The sequence below is a fragment of the Portunus trituberculatus genome, chromosome 49 (assembly GCF_017591435.1).
Source record: "Portunus trituberculatus isolate SZX2019 chromosome 49, ASM1759143v1, whole genome shotgun sequence".
Classification (NCBI taxonomy): domain Eukaryota; kingdom Metazoa; phylum Arthropoda; class Malacostraca; order Decapoda; family Portunidae; genus Portunus; species Portunus trituberculatus.
This window is the reverse complement of record NC_059303.1, coordinates 12,091,730-12,108,977: the sequence shown is the minus strand read 5'-3', so window position 1 is coordinate 12,108,977 and position 17,248 is coordinate 12,091,730. Positions and strand designations below refer to the sequence as shown.

At 42.4% G+C, this 17,248-nt stretch overlaps 1 protein-coding gene and 1 long non-coding RNA gene across 5 annotated transcripts in view; one reads left to right on the top strand and one right to left on the bottom strand.

Annotated features, from left to right (window-relative positions):
- LOC123499156 (homeobox protein abdominal-B-like) overlaps window positions 1–17,248 on the top strand; it is a 237,806-nt gene that overhangs the window by 74,902 nt on the left and 145,656 nt on the right. The window lies entirely within an intron of this gene.
- LOC123499157 overlaps window positions 1–17,248 on the bottom strand; it is an 81,410-nt gene that overhangs the window by 35,106 nt on the left and 29,056 nt on the right. Inside the window, exon 2 of the long non-coding RNA XR_006672893.1 lies at window positions 5,563–5,628. This is a non-coding gene — a long non-coding RNA (uncharacterized LOC123499157). The remainder of the gene's footprint in view (window positions 1–5,562; window positions 5,629–17,248) is intronic.

The following is a 17,248-nucleotide window of genomic DNA, read 5'->3' as shown; positions in this document are numbered from 1 at the left end:
ATACATTCTACACACAATGCACCTCGTACCCAGGAAGATACACAGGGTCGAGTGTTCCATAGGCAGACCATTAGGGGCACGAGGTATCTGGTCTACGTACACACTGATCGAACACCTTATCGTAAAGCCTTTGAGGGTGTTACACTTCGTTACGGTGCACCAAGGAATCTAAATCGTGTTCTTGAATACTAAACTGATTACAGTGTACATACAATCTACTATAAACACACAATCTTCTGCTCCGCCAAGAGATTCAATTCACCCTTTTATAAACCCCTCCACCAAGCTTCATATCTGTGCACAATATAATGGGGGTCTTGTCCACGAAGTACTACCAGCGCTGCCCCGCCCTCCGATCCCATCCAGGCGCCTCCTTCTTTCTATAGAGTCCACCGGCGACCTCGCAACACCATAATTCCTGTTATTTTTTGCCTTGCCTTGAGGATCTTCCATAAAAGTGTGTTTATGTTGGTCTTCATAAATTTGGTGCCTCGATTCTGTGTCTGTGTGTGTGTGTGTGTGTGAGCAACAAAAAGAAACACGCCTCCAAATAAAACGAAAAATAGAAAAAATATATAATATAAACGGTAAAAGAAATAAGGCAAAAAAAAAGAGAAAATACTAAAATGAACAAAAGTAGAAATTCAACATGTTAGTAGAATTGCAAATGATTCCCACAACTGAAAAAATAAATGTTGGTGAGACATATTTGAAATCCTGGAACGAAAATCAAGAGAGAACATAAATCTAAGAGGCAACGCGAAAAAAACGAGGAATGTAACAAGATGAAAAAAAAGAGAAAACATGACTAAAAAAAAGACCACCTCTGGGAGCCATCTTGATATCTGAAGGAGTGGGAGACGGACCAAAGGACTGGATTATGGGAACTACTGAGGAGAGAGAGTGAGAGGGAGGACTCTAAGCTGCGAGGTGGTGTTGGGGGGTGGAAGAGAGGGAGAAGGAGAGAGGGAGCATGGGCAAGGACTAAGGGAGAGATTGCGGTCACCAAACGAGTTGCCTTCCTCTCACACAAGGCTTCATTAGCTCAGGTGTTCTGATATTTCCAGGTGAGCGTCAGGTTCCCGCCTCGAACACTCCTTACGGTCACCATCTCTCTAGTTTCTTATAAGAGTCCTACACTAACGACTTAGAGTTCACATTATCTTGGCCAAATAAGAAGATTACTATTATCTTTTGGTCGCAATAAATGGTTTTCCGAACTTAGAAAAACAAATCTTGAATTTGTTCTCAAGTTACGGAAAGATGAAACTGGTTGGCAAATCAGAAAATGTTTACTTTAAGCCCAACTTGTCCACTGAAGGCGAAATGGACTCCGAATGGTTTAAGACAGGCCAGCTGACAGAAGAGTCTTAATAAATTTGTCACGTGACAGTTTGACTTTTATCATTCGAGTCCTGTGGCAGCGAAAGAATATATTACTGTTCCACCATGGCGACTGATCTTGTACAAACGTACGATTAAGCACACACTCGAAGTAACAAGACAAAAATCATAAATTCATTTATGCAATCAGAGAAGGCTGCGAATTGATAGAAGTTAATACATCTTTCAAGTAGTAATAGTTTCACAAGCTTGAGAGAGTAAGTAAATCATATATATTACTCATCGGTTCTGGTAAGACACGAACCATTTACCATATTTATTTCCAGCTTCTGAAGACCTACGAGGAATTAATCAACTTTTCTGGAAGGTGCGTCAATACATCGAAACCCTTCAGGAGATGCATGTTTAGCAATCCATAGCTAGGAAGGTGCGTCAATACATCGAAATCCTTCAGGAGATGCATGTTTAGCAATCCATAGCTAGGAGTCGTAACAAAGTTGAATTTCAAAATGTCAAATAGCAAAAGGATAAAAACAAGTTAAGCCAAACCAAGGCAAACCACAACGAGAAGTCTGACAGAGGTTCGCCATTTTCCAAGCGTGGCGTCAACCGGTCTTGATAACCGTGGCTATATATCACCCTCCCGCTGCCTCATGTCAGGCTCTGAAACAAGATATCCGAAGGCATTCACGTCCCAAAGCGAAGCCCAGCCGAGGCAGGACTGAAGTGGGTGATGAGGCAGGACGGCGCACGGGGGGAGGTAATGGTGGTGTGGGATGGAGTACTGTGAGGTGTGGGAAAGTGGCGTGAGACTAGAGAGAGGAAAAGGGTTGCGTTAGACTGGATTGATTTAGATTACAAAGTGAACATATAGCAAAAATCTCTCTAAGTATTAATTGGTTAGCAAGAATGACACAGAACAAGTAAAGGGCAACGTAAACATCGTACTGTTGAACTATAAGGCATACGTCCATATGTAACCAAAGAGTGCTCTCATTGAAGATTAGATAAAAAAAAAAGTCTCTCTTAGTCTGCCATAAAAAAAAAGGTGAAAGTTCCTAAACACACCGAAGAGAATCAGCAACAGAGACATTACCGAAGCTGGAGGCCAGGTAGAGGGCGCGGCCATCCTCAGGCAGCATCATCATTAACCACCTGTGTACTGGTCACCCATCTCTACCTGCCGATGATTTATGGCAAGGGAAAAACCACGTGATCCCATACCCCTCTCACAGTGCGCTCTTAGATATCGCAAGCGTCTTTTTCCTTCACATTTCTCACCACGCTAACTCTCTTGATACTCAAAAGAAATATAAACGCACACTTTAGCGACAAACAGTTATTCAGCAGCTGTTTTTCCTTTCATATATCATAGACGAGTGACTTTAAGAAGCTGACTCATCATAAAAGGAAGGATGCGATAGAAAGATAAGGTAGGTCAGCTCAGTATTAACAGTAAATATCAACAAAACCAAAAATAAAAGGGAACATTGTTATAATGTATGAAAAGGGAAAATAAGATAAAATGAAAATGAGAAAGTGGGGAAAGAAAGTAAACAGAGGAATAATGATAAAAAAATAGGTGAAAAAAATAGAAAGCGTGAAACAGAAAAGAGAACAAAAAGAGAGAAAAAAAAAGAGTAAACCTTGACAACCACTGCAAGGAAAGGCAACCAGGGCAAGGAAGGGACGAAGGAGGGAGAAAAAAAAAAAACCCACCATAATCCTTTTTCTCACGTCCCATCTTCTGTGTAGGATTTGTGCATAAGATTTTCTTCATTTGTTCTACTTCATTACAGCAAAATTAAGATTCCCTGGATTATTTTTGTTAATTTGTTCTACTTCATTACGGCAAAATTAAGATTCCCTGGATTATTTTTGTTAATTTGTTCTACTTCATTACGGCAGAGTTAAGATTCCATCCTTCCTCTATATTTCCTTGTGATATTTCAATTCTGTGTGACATTAATTGATAGAAAATACATATACTGTTTTCTTTTACATACAAATAACAACGTCTTTATACCCCACAAGTGCTTGCAGATAAGATGAAGACAGACGCTGATGATTTCCACGGCGCAGTACATACGTTATTTTCTTCACCAGGGTAACAGTTCACAAAAATGATGCGTGTTATTTCGATCTACGCCATGGATCGCTTTGACTATATATCCAATTATGCTTTTTATCTCCTCCTGTCTTATTTTCTGCTTCATTCTTCTTATTTATGTTATATATATATTCTCTCTCTCTCTCTCTCTCTCTCTCTCTCACACACACACACACACACACACACACACACACACACAAAGGCGGGAAGCTATTTGAAGTCGTCCATTAAGCTACAAACAACAGGAGTCCAGCTATAACTCACCACACACACTCAGACAGTAAAAACATCATCGTAACTTGCAATTCATGACTATTTCCGCATTTCTTTCCACCCGCTTGATCTCCCACGTTACTAATTTCCTCCACGTAATAACCGGTATTAGCGTCTATTCCATTTCCCGCTGCTCAACGCTATTTTCACCCCTCTCATGCATAAAAAAGAGTGAGAAAAAAAAATCAGGAAATAAGATGGTGAAAGATAAAAATAACATTATCGAAGTACAAAAAAAAAAAAACTGAATATTTAGCCTGAACGATATTTTTTTTTTCTTCTTGTACAAAAATCAGGTAATGAAAGGGAAAAATGAGAACGGGGAGTAATATAACAAGTTTTTTTTATATATATCCAAGAGAATGTGGCTCGTTATATTTTGTGTTTTCATTGCTGCGTGAATACAAGGAAAGGAAATCACCTTCCCCAAAAAACATTATACGTGTAACAAGGAATATTTCACGCTACTTGAACACAAAGAAGTAGCTAGATTAATTTACTGTTTTCCTTGCTGCATGAAAAAGCAAGGAAATAAAACAGGAAGCAGTAAAAGCAAACAACTATACCACTAACCGAAGATGTCAAGTCTCCTAATGCTACAAAAACTTATTAAGACAGTTTAACATTAATAATTCGCATATCTCAGGAACCAGAAGAGAAAGAAACACGGTGAATGAGCAGAACACAAATAGTGAAGATGACGAGTCTCTTAAAACCTCAAAATGGGTAAAATTATTCAACTTCGAGTGATTCATGTTCCTCGTGAATCATTAAAGAGGGAAGCACGAGGAATGATTAAAACGCAGACACAAAGAGGTCAGTAGAGCCTGCCGTTGTAGCCCTGTAGTCATGAAAGTGTTGCAGGCTTTAATTACACGCTCGTAAACCGCCGATCCTGACAGGGCCGTGGATGAGGAAATAACGGAGAGATGTGGATGGGAGGCAAGCTGGGGAAGACTGGAGGGAAGGATGTAAGGGTAGATGTCTAAGCCCATCCTCTCTTGCTTAGTCTTTAGGCACATCAGAGCGTTTGTGATCCCTGCTGGCTTCTACTAATCCTTCAAAGTTGAAATTCCACACACTATCTTGTCTTTTTCCTCATTTCACCATCTCCTCACTTGCTTAGCCACTGGTTTATAATGTCCATAATTCTGACATGAAGCAAAATGGCACGGTTTTCCAGTCAGTACTACCAAAGGCTGCCTTGGTTTCTTGAAAAGTAACTCAGATTTTAATTCTACTGATTTGATACATCTCTCTCTCTCTCTCTCTCTCTCTCTCTCTCTCTCTCTCTCTCTCTCTCTCTCTCTCTCTCTCTCTCTCTCTCTCTCTCTCTCTCTCTCTCTCTCTCTCTCTCTCTCTCTCTCTCTCTCTCTCTCTCTCTCTCTATATATATATATATATATATATATATATATATATATATATATATATATATATATGGTACTATCGGTATGGCACTCTTATCAGTGTTCAGTTCTCATATGCTCATGTTTTTGTATTAGGGAATTCAAAAGCTAATTTAACATCGCAAGGCAAAAACACATTAACGTCAATTCCATAATTTTACGAGCGTCTGATACAGAGTGCAGCTCCGGTTGGCTTAAGTTTTATTGTTAATACTAATGGATGATTTATGTGCACGAACTAGATGCGGTTTGTCGATAAGATTTAACTCTCTTTCTATTATACTAGAGAACTTGTGTTCTGAAAAAGGGAACCTGGAATCACAAAAATTTTAAAATAAAAGAAAAAACATATAATGCTTTTCACACCAAGAGATACTGAATTGAGAGAGCAGTGAAAGGAAAAAAAAAAAAAGATCGTATACTCACGGCCCAGTAGCACAGAAAACAACTTTAGCAAGGAGGCGGAGCAGGAGCCACATAGCCGCTCCTCACCTGAAAAAAAGAAATAATAACAATAACAATAACAAACAATATAAAATAATCATTATCAAAACCTTTGGATTGAGGTCAGCTCTCGGCGAAACGCAGTACATAACTCACATTACAGTCTCTCTTGGTCTCCACACGGTGTCGTTTCTTAATGGTATCCCTTGCTCACTGTCTTGACACTGAAAGGTTCTCTTACGTAAATCCTTTGTTCTTATGGAGATTCGCGAATTAGCCTTATAAAAAAACGTGTGTAGACTCCAACATGTCTTCTTGCAATTCATGGATTCCCTGCATTCCTTAAGGTCGCTGGAGAGACAAACCATCACACCAGTCCAAATATTTACTGATGATAACATTCCTTAAGATCACTAAATGGACGGGTTTGTTTCCCTTCTGTCTTGTATAGCCGGATGTTGAGGCTTCCGGATGCAATTTAATGTGAATAGGAATGCACACACTACTTTTGGGTGGACGGGCCGTGTAGAGGACTGGCCGTGAGAAAGTAAGGAAGATTTAGTGCCGAGAGAGACGGAGAGGAACCGAAGTGTTGTGGTAATGGAAGATGCGAAGGATAAGGGTGAGGGATGAGGGAGGAAGAGAAGGATGAAGGGGAGATCAAATAAGCTTGGGGAGTATCACAGTGAAGGGAGAAGAGGACGGGAAACTGGCGAAGGGTGCTAAGAGAGGGCGAGAGGAAGAAAGGGACAGTGGAAAATTACCAGCGTAACACAGGGAGGGAATGTGATGATGGGCATTAAAGGAAATGTGATATGAGGAAAATGTGTCGAAAAATAATAGAGAAAATGCAATAAGGCGACACTCTCTGACATAAAAACAAGAAATGCAAGAAAACATGGAAAAAAAAATAATATCCAATCAGCCGACTTTGAAATTAAGAAAAAAAGTGAGGGACACGAAAGAAAAAATAATTTGAAGACTTACTAACAAATGTATACAGGAATTACATTTCAAAAAGGTGAGCAGTAAATAATGCATTCCCTGACGCGAGGGGTGAGGGCAGCCTGAGGAGGAGGAGGAGAGAGAGAGAGAGAGAGAGAGAGAGAGAGAGAGAGAGAGAGAGAGAGAGAGAGAGAGAGAGAGAGAGAGAGAGAGAGAGAGAGAGAGAGAGAGAGAGAGAGAGAGAGAGAGAGAGAGAGAGAGAGAGAGAGAGAGAGAGAGAGAGAGAGAGAGAGAGAGAGAGAGAGAGAGAGAGAGAGAGAGAGAGAGAGAGAGAGAGAGATCCCAGGTGGCGGGGTTGCGTGGGGTGGATGGGGGGAAGGAGGTTCGTCTCCCCTCCAGTAATGCGGTCTTGCAGGACACCCCATGCATATTTATGTTCCTCGTGAGGGCCGTGACTCGGGATCCTGGCGGCGCTTCAGGCAAGTAAGGGAGAAGGAGGGTAAGGGCGGCAGGGATGGAGGGATACACAGAAAAAAAATAAAAAATAAAAACGCAAAATTTCGAAGGTGAACGTAAGAGATGAAAAAAAAAAAAACAAGCAAAATTTGAAGTTAGACATGAGATAGGAGGAAGAAAAGAAGCAAATTCTTCAAAGTTGGACGTGAGAGATGAGACGATGAAAACCAAAATTCTGAAGCTGAATGTAGAAAGATAGAAGTGAGGAGGACAGAAAAAAAAAAGACATGGTTAGAGCGAGGATGCAAAGAGGAAGAAAATACCTCGTGAAGTAGGAAACAGAGACAAAGAGAACGAAGAAAATGAATACGTAATATAGAAGAAGGACCAAATGGAGAAGTTAGGAGAGGAGAGAAGATACGAAACAAAAAGAATGCTGAGAAAAAATGAAGAAAAAAGAGGCAAAGGTTTTCAAGTTGAATGTAAAGAGAGAGGGTCGAGAAATAAAGGGAAGTGAATAGACAAGTAAGCATCTTAGGCTTGAAAAAACAAAGGACGTAGGGAGTGGGACGTCCAAGGTAGGGTGAATAATTGGGGAAATGCAGAGAAATACAGCTGAGAGGGGGGGGGAGAGGCGGTAGAGGCTAGAGGAACACATGAGGGGAGGGTAAGGGGAGGATAAAGGGAGATCTGGAGGGAGAGCGTTTCGTGGCTGGATTATGAGAGTAGCGTAGTTGATTGTTTCTCATCCTGGAGGGGCGGCGGGCTGGATATTGTGTTTGCTTCCCCTCCGACGGGAATTTGAGATGGGCGGCGCGTCATACTGGGATTACGAGTTTCTCATCAAGACTCACCCGCCAGCCGCCGCCTCTCGCTGCGATACACTCGTTAGGCGCCACACTGCTCCTCTCTATTACATCTCCCGGCGCGATCGATGGCTTCTACCAGCAATAAATAAATTACTGAAGGCGTGTTTGCTCATTCTCCATCATAAGAAATCAAGACATTATGAAGGAAATGAGAGAAGGAGAGGGAACGATGGACGGAGGGAATCACTGGCGCGCTTAGAGTGGGTGCGGGCCTAACTAAGCCTTCCCTCAAAATGGTGGTGCGGACCAGCCGGGGCAGGACGAGGCTCCAGCGGCCCTTGATGAAGACATTCCCGTCTGCCCGTAGTGGTGGTTCCCTCAGTGACAATGTTCGTCTGTTGGTCCTTACTGCATGACTTGCCTGGACGTGTGGGCGTCGTCAGCTGAGGGTGCGTGTTTTATGATGCTCGCTTAATATAAAGCATAACGTTTGGCGTCACGAACATGTGTGTAGAAGCTTGTATTGTGAGTACTTTACCGATACTATCAAAAGCGTACCTGAATAAGTGTGTGTACGGGTCGGGTGTGGGGTGGACTAGTGAAGGCGACTCTGGTGTGAGCTAAAAGTCCTATCGTGGTTTTCTCCCTCTCCCCGTCCTGTATGCAGCGGTCACTCACTTCGGCATCACCTCACTCCGATATTCAGAAAATGTAACTTGCAACATTCACTCAGAGTCTAGGCGTGAACCTTTTGAAAACTGCAGCAGAGCGAGGAAAGGTATGGAAGGCAGACTTTTTTGTATTGCGGCCCGTCTTAACACATCTTCCTATTTACATGACAAAGAACTCGTGAGGGAAAAAAGGATATCAAAATGAGTAAATCATGAATGCATTTTGCGGCGCGTCTCCCGTCCAGAGGCTAAGGATGAACCAGCAACCTCAGGGATTCTAGGGGAAGATCGTTAACGAGAGAGAGAGAAAGAGAGAGAGAAGCAGAGTTGCCAGGGCGCGTTATTGCAAGACTAGGGAAGAAGGCGAGGGGCGCTTCCATCCTCAGCTCATAAAACCTACGTTCGAGACACGAGGCAGGTGGTCGGAGAATCCATAAATAACAGTTTCTGAGACATTTACAGATCGCAGGCGTCCGAATGTAAACAAGGGTCCTCAGTGTCCGCGGGAGTGAGGCAGGAAAATGGAACCACTAAAAGACAACACTGAGGTTCGTGCTCCCCCCGCCACTCCTCTCCCGTGCTCCCTCTTCTTCCCTTCCTCCTTTTCTCTTCCTCGGTTCCTTCTCGCTCCATATCCCCTCCCTTCCCTCCCACTCTCCCCAGGCCCAACTGCTGCTGCTACGAGGAAAATGACGACTCCCAACAACCGAGGGTTTGGTGTCTTCATTATCTGAGGGCCAGACGGGGATGTTATCCATTTCATCTTATAAATGAGTGTGTGTGTGTGTGTGTGTGTGTGTGTGTGTGTGTGTGTGTGTGTGTGTGAGAGAGAGAGAGAGAGAGAGAGAGAGAGAGAGAGAGAGAGAGAGAGAGAGAGAGAGAGAGAGAGAGTTTATATATAGTATATATATATATATATATATATATATATATATATATATATATATATATATATATATATATATATATATATATATATATATATATATATATATATATATATATATATATATATATATATATATATATATATATATATATATATATATATATATATATATATATATATATATATATGCAGAAATTCTAAAGATTCTTAGTGAGCAACAGAAGTTGAGTTCAACCTTCATTCTGCGTCGTAAACTTCTGGAGTGGAAACAGATTTGAAATTAAAAAAAGGAGCAGGACACTGAAGGGATGGCTGTTTGGACAGAGGAACAGAAGTGAAGGATGGAGGCTGCAAAGGAAAGAGAGGACGAAATTGGGAGAGGATGATACCTGGAGGGAGAATTGGAAGAAAAATGAAAGAAAAGAGGAAATCAGAGGAGGGAGAGGGAAAGAAGGGGAACGAGGGATGAGGAAAGCGATGGTGGCAAAGAGGGCATTAGGTCCAAGGAGAGGGAGGAGAAAGAGGGGCCTTGTCTCTCTCATTCGTATGCTAAGCCTTACTGGCCACTATCTGGACGTCTCCCTCTTTGAGCCTAATGTGTGTGTGTGTGTGTGTGTGTGTGTGTGTGTGTGTGTGTGTGTGTGTGTGTGTGTGTGTGTGTGTGTGTGTGTGTGTGTGTGTGTGTGTGTGTGTGTGTGTGTGTGTGTGTGTGTGTGTGTGTGTGTGTGTGTGTGTGTGTGTGTGTCTGTGTGTGTGTGTGTGTGTGTGTTTGTGTGTGTGTGTTGGCCACATTGTCGGGATACACATCTGATAATATGCTAATTCGCCATTGGGCATCGGTGTGTTGCATATGAAATTATTGAAAACATTGAATATATACATGTAGCTGCCGTCATAAACAACCGACGGATAAAAGAAAATAAAACGTCTATGCCACAACATGGATGAGATGCATGTTTTGTATTATATGCATCGTAAAATTGTCTTATACACCAGTAAACCCAAACAAGCGTACTGTCTCTCCCCAAATTACATTACTGGAAAGAAGAAATTAAATGCAGGGGACCACAAATGCTTTTCCTTTTTTTATTTAAGAAAGGAAGAAAACTGAGAAGTCGGGGATATCTCGCTCCAGGCTGAGGAGGAGTAAGATGAAAAAGGAGATGGAGGAGATGGAGAGCAAGATCGCTCCCAGAGGAATATTTGTCGAAGCAGCGTTTCCGTAGCTTGGTATAAGTTTTTATGGTGCTATAAACAGGTGATATATTGAAGTTGGTGCAGCAGCTCATGGCTTTAGGTCTGCCTGCCTGGCAAAGCAGAGGGCAGTGCAGGCTGAAGTGCGGCACCAAATGAGAGTTATACAATACACAATGGAAACTATATCCAAAAGATCTGAGAGGATGGTAAATTTTGTGTCCGGTGTTTTTAAAGTCCGTTTCTGAGAGGCCTGTTATTTGGAACTCTCAGGACCAAAAACCTAAGCGTTAAAATATCTTTGCATTTTTTCAAATAATAATCATATCAATCTTAAATCATCACGTATTTTCAACGTAATTTTTCTTTACTATTTTGAGTAACGTTATTTCAGACTTGCACTACGTAACTTCAATGAACAATTCAAACAAGGATGAAAAACAGGTTATGGCGGTCAGTCCATTCAGCTTAACAATTCTAATCCATACTTCTAAAACAAAAACTAAACCCTTGTACAGATACCACTGCCCAACGACTCAAAGAAAAGTCTTATTCTTCAGCTCTCCTCTGCCTCCTCCATTAGGCCTTGAAGTACGAGCAGGGACCCGCCTCTCAGTCTCCAGCAGGTTATCGCTCCATCGCTCTTTGGGTTAAATTTACATAGACTTTTGATCAAGATGAAGCCTCGCGATACACAGCAACAGGGAGCAGTAGCGCGAGTGTGGCTGATACAGGTGTGGCTGAAGGGCATGATACATATTTTTTCTTTTATCTCTGTGTCCCTGAGTCACCTGACGCGAGGGCTGCGCCAACAACTCATGATTCGTTGCCACCCAGACTAAGGGAACACAGTTTGCTCTTTCTCAGTAACTGTGTGTGTCTGGCTCTCATCCGTTTCAACACTGTATTTTCAGTTAATAATAATAATAATAATAATAATAATAATAATAATAATAAAATAATAATAATAATAATAATAATAATAATCGTCAGTCATCATCATCATTATCATCATTTATCATTTTCCTTTTCCGGGTTAGATATTCATTCGAGGGATAAAAGGTGTAGAATTGATAAATACACCCCGACGCTTCTGTGTTTGATGAATATGTTGTTTTGCGTCGTGATAATACTTGTGTAGATAGTTCCATTCTTCAAACACGTACACATTATTACGTTTGACATGAGGAATGATTCGTTCTGTTTCACAATTACAACTATCACTCTTATGTACTATTACTTACGATTACTTACGATTACTACGACAAACCCTTCTATTACTAATACTACTGCTACTGCTACAACTACCATTAATACTACTACTAATACTACTACTACTTTTTTTTTATGTCCTGGCTTATAGCGCCTGTAGATAACATGAAGAGTATTGGAAGCGCTGTTAAGCTTCTACCTATTAGTGGCGCAGGTAATTTTATCTATAGTGGTACCCATATTAGGCCACATACCACAACCCAAGCGCATCTTTGGTGTAACCACCTAGAACCTGGGTATCATAGTGACATGTAGGTAACTTTAAACCACTTGACAAATGGCAAAGTATCAAGGCGGTACATGGTGGGATTCGAACCTACGCATGGACGTCTGCCCGATCCCACGTTCACCATCTTATCCACTATGTCACCGCCTCCCATACTACAACTACTTCTACTACTCTACTACTACTACTACTACTACTACTACTACTACTAGTTCTATTACAAGAACAACAAGAACAACAACAACAACAACAACAACAACACAACAACAACAACAACAACAACAACAACAACAACAACAACAACTACTACTACTACTACTATTACTGCTTCTAAATTACTTCCATTCCCACCACCTGCAACACTGCTATTAGATCAAAAAAAAAAAAAAGCTGCATCGAGACACACCAGCTCGAGGGTGTCGCAACAAAATTTGCATAGGGAGCGAGGGACCGCAGGAGGAGACATTTTCACTTATTCCAGACACGCCTCCGCCTCGCCGCCCCCCGCCTCCCTCCGGACCTATGACATGCCGGGCTTGTCTCTGAGGCCCACGTGTGAGACTTCAATTTTGGTCCTTATCCATGCGAAGAGTAAGGGCGGGATTGCGTGGAGGTTATTTTGGTGGGATCGTCAGCGGCAGACATCGCGGAGTGGCGGTTTTGGGTATGGAGGCAGATGGGGATTGAGGACGAGGATTGGAGGGATGGAAAGCGAGGGACACGAGGCTACAGGGGCTTGCGGGAGGCTTGTGCACGCGGGTATCCAATAAAGGAAGCACCAGAGGAAAAAAATGAGAGAAATAATAATAGTAGTAGTAATACGACTTATTTTACGATATGAGATATTTTGTTCGTATATTTTATGATTTTTCTCGGCCACACCGGGTCTTGGTCGCCTCGAAAACTGTTAGTATTTTATCTTTTTCATCCACAATACACGAGAAGGACTTTTGTATGGATGGACTGAAAGCAAATAAACGTTATGTGACGTATAGACTACATTCACTGGTTTTATCTTTGATGCTCTTCTTTCATTAGTTTTAAGTGATGTAGACATTCCTTTTAATCACAACAGCTGCAACTTTTTCATGCTATAAATAAATGTATATCTTTAAAAAAAAAAAAAAGGACGTTATGTCTCTACCCTGCAACCATTTCGCAGCATTATACATACGTGGCATTAGTGAAGGCTCCGGTGAATATCCAAACAGGCATGTAAATATCATATGTACGTTTGCTATCCTCTTTCAGCTTTCTATACAGTCTCTAGAGTTAACTAAGCTGGAAAATACACCATGAATCAAGAAAATGATGGAGCCACAACGGCTACAAACAAACGAATCAATAGTGCGTGATAAACAAGCACGCTGTTATAATAGTGAATTTGGTGTAAAACTAGACTGGTACATCGCTGAACCTTGACTCAAAAATATATGTCAGAGGAACCATGCAAGATTAAAATACTTACTCCAGATTCAAGGATTTTCATGTATGTGACTTAAGCTCAAGAGGAAGGGCGTTTAGGTAGTGACGTTAAGAGGCAAGTGAGGCTGATAAGTATGGGGTGAGTGACGCAACATCAATACTCCGTTCCACCTGCAGACACAGGAAGTTTGGGAGGGAAAACAGTGCCCTCTTCCTACGATAGGGGAGCTTTTCTTGCGGTCGTCTTCTGTTATCTGTGGCTGAGAAGAATAGAAAAGCTCTCTCTCTCTCTCTCTCTCTCTCTCTCTCTCTCTCTCTCTCTCTCTCTCTCTCTCTCTCTCTCTCTGCTGGCCTCGTTCCTCCACAATAGCTCAAAGTTTGGTCATAACCCAGTCAGGCCACGAGAAAGCCAGCCTCCTTCTTTCGTTCCTTCTTTCCTTCCTCTACACATTCTTTTAGAGTTTGTCTCTCTCTCTCTCTCTCTCTCTCTCTCTCTCTCTCTCTCTCTCTCTCTCTCTCTCTTTGTCTCTCTCAGACGAAGAACACACATAGAAGCTTCTCCAATTAGATCAGAATGCCTTATTTCTATACTCAGCCTCTTCGTTGACTGCTTTTCTTCCATTTTCTCTCATTTTCCTTCGTCTTGTCCTCGTTTTCCTTACCGCTACCATATATACTCACAGAACCTTCACTCCTTCCTTCTTCCACTTCCTCCTCTTCGCTGTATAAACACAAGAGCGACGGTAAACAGTCATTAAATCGAGGATATGAATTTTGAAAGGAACTTGAAGGATTTTACGAGAGTTCTCTGCTCGGGAGGACGCCCTTTATCACTCCGGGACGAGGGGAGCGAGGGGAAAGGAGGCGCCGGCCGGAGATGGGTGAGGGGACGCCGAGAGCCACTGCAGTAGCAGGAGAAGGAAAAGAAAGAGGAGGAAAAAGAGTAGGAGGTAGAAAAGGAGACGTGGGAAAGAAAGTATAAGTAGGGAAAAGGGAGAAGGTGAGAAAAGAGTGGATGTAGAGGTAGAGAAGAGGGGGAGGAAGTACAGAAGGAGGCAATGAAGAAGAGGAGAGAAAAAAAGAGAAAAATAAATAATTAATTTATAATAACAGAGAAACATGAACAGTACTCTTTCAGACAACTTTATATGAATGTGGCTACTATTATCTTTACTGAAGAAGAAGAAAAAAAGATGAAGATCCAAAAGAAAACATATATGATCCTTGCATTTGATGCGTGGAAAGAAGTCGGTAGTGGTGGTGGTGGTGGTGGTGGTGGTGGTGGTGGTGGTGGTGGTGGTGGTGGTGGTAGTAGTGGTAGTGGTGATAGAAAAGATAGTGTGGTAACCGAAGGGAAATACCGCTTAATGAGGGGAGATTTCGGCTTGAACAACGGGGAGAGGGGACTACAAAATGGCTCTCCAGATATTGGTGGGGTGAGAATTGACCCTAACGGAGAAACGGCTTAGAGGGAAGCAAGAAGGGGTCTTGAGGCTGAAAACATTTTGCAAAAAAATGGAAGAAAATATGAAAGACCTCGGATCTGTCACAGTGTCTTCAGGCAGGCAAGCATCCTGTCCCCCAAAGCCGAGGCAAGGAAGCAGCTGGTCCCGCCACAGCACAGCGAGGCAGAAGGCAACACTTTACCACACCTCCGAGCAGCGCATGAAGGCAGCGCTACCATTTCCTGTTATCCCGGCATAAAATGTGAATTACGTCGTCTTGAACCGACGCCCAATTAGCGGAATCTATCCTTTAGGCCTACCGAATAGGCTTAGAAAAACCTAACGCGTTTTATCTTAGGTCTATCAGGCACTGGCAGGGTGAGTGCCTCTTTGACCCACCATTCCTTCCGCGTTGGCCGTCCCTTCCGGGCAGCTACTGAAACGACTGATGCCAACGGCTTACACAGGCCTATAGGCTTTCTGGACCAGACATCTCGCAGCCTACTTACTCCTCAGGCCAGCAAGACAGTCTACGGACTCAGTAAACCCGAAACCTCACAGACTGATTTCTGAAGCCAGCAAGATGGAACCTACAGACTTTCTAGACCCGACACCTTAAAATCTTCAAACAATTACTTCAAAAGCTGCAATTCCCATGTTATATTTTCACTGATAGACTTCACATATTCAACTGATAATAAAAAAAACTATATTGACAACAACCTCACAATCTACAGACATATCACAGCCAACACACGCCTCTCATGGCAGCTCCCGTGAGCCTACATGCTGCTCAGAATGCTCTGCTATATTTTTGAGGATTTCACTCCACGCTGCTTCTCCGTCACGAATTTATTGTCCAAGTCAGAAAAGTCTCCATTTACAACACTACTTTTTCCGAGACATTAAAGTGTTTTACTGGGAAACTTAGTCAACCATTCGCTCGCATTTTGTCCAACTTCCACCAGTAAGACCAGGAGAATTTAATACTTTATCCAGGGGGCTCCACTCTTATTGAAATTGGATCCCCTTTTTATAGGGTCTGCGCGGCTAAGTGGATTATAATAACAATTAGGACACGTGACAGGAGGTAAAGGATGGCGGGAAGAGACTGAGGAGCACCAGAGTGTTATGGCAGATGAAAGCGAGGGAAAAAAAAAACTGACAAACTTGAGCAGACAAAATAAATGAGGACGAGGAGAAGTACCAATGATGCTGAAAGTAATAACGAGTGCGATCTGACAATAAAGGCATTAAAATGGTGGAAAGACCTTAGACGGACTTACAGAGACAGGGATGGAAGAGGAGAGGAGGAGGAGGAGGAGGAATCGAGAAGGACGAGAATTAGGAATCAGTTGAGGTAAAAGCGACACAAGAATGCAAATAAGAAAAGGAGAAGAATGAAAACAAAATAAAACAAAAGGTAGAAAAAATAAATAAAAGTTGGGTAACGAAAATCAAGGAAAAGTAGATAAGACTTGCATATAAAAAAACAAAAACTTTCTTTAACTTTCGTCGTCAGTGTCCTTCTTCCACCGTCCCTCCCTGCGTCTTTCTAAGTTGGGCGTGGTTAAAGAGAGAGAGATAAGACGTAGAATGCCATCTTATTTTGTTCTCTACTCGCCCTCCTCCACCTCCTGGGGTAGCGTCCCTGGAGCTGGGCGAGGAAGAGAAGGGAAGAGGAAGGGGGAATGGGAAGGGCGGCGAGGAAGGAATCATCATAAAAATACAAGGAAACTTTTTATCATTTGCAACAGAAATGTCCATAAAATACACGGGGGAATATAAACATGGACTCTTGAAGAAACTCAGATGTGGAAAAAAAAAGTAACACATAAACCAGAGCAGGAAAAACTAAATCATTCTTAAACATCAAGATTAATCAGAGTGTGTGTGTGTGTGTGTGTGTGTGTGTGTGTGTGTGTGTGTGTGTGTGTGAGAGTGTGTGAGAGAGAGAGAGAGAGAGAGAGAGAGAGAGAGAGAGAGAGAGAGAGAGAGAGAGAGAGAGAGAGAGAGAGAGAGAGAGAGAGAGAGAGAGAGAGAGAGAGAGAGAGAGAGAGAGAGAGAGAGAGAGAGAGAGAGAGAGAGAGAGAGAGAGAGAGAGAGAGAGAGAGAGAGTGTGTGTGTGTGTGTGTGTGTGTACGCTTCCTGTACCTTGCAGAGCTATCACAAAATCAGGCTGGGAACTCTACATAGTGTTAGAGAGGAGAGAAAGTGGGTAAGGGCGTGGCTGGATCTGACATGAACCTACGACCAGCTTGGACAGGAAGCCTAGGAAGGAGGCGGGATGGCGGTGGGCAGCCTGAGGACACATGTATGAAGGAACAGGTTGACGG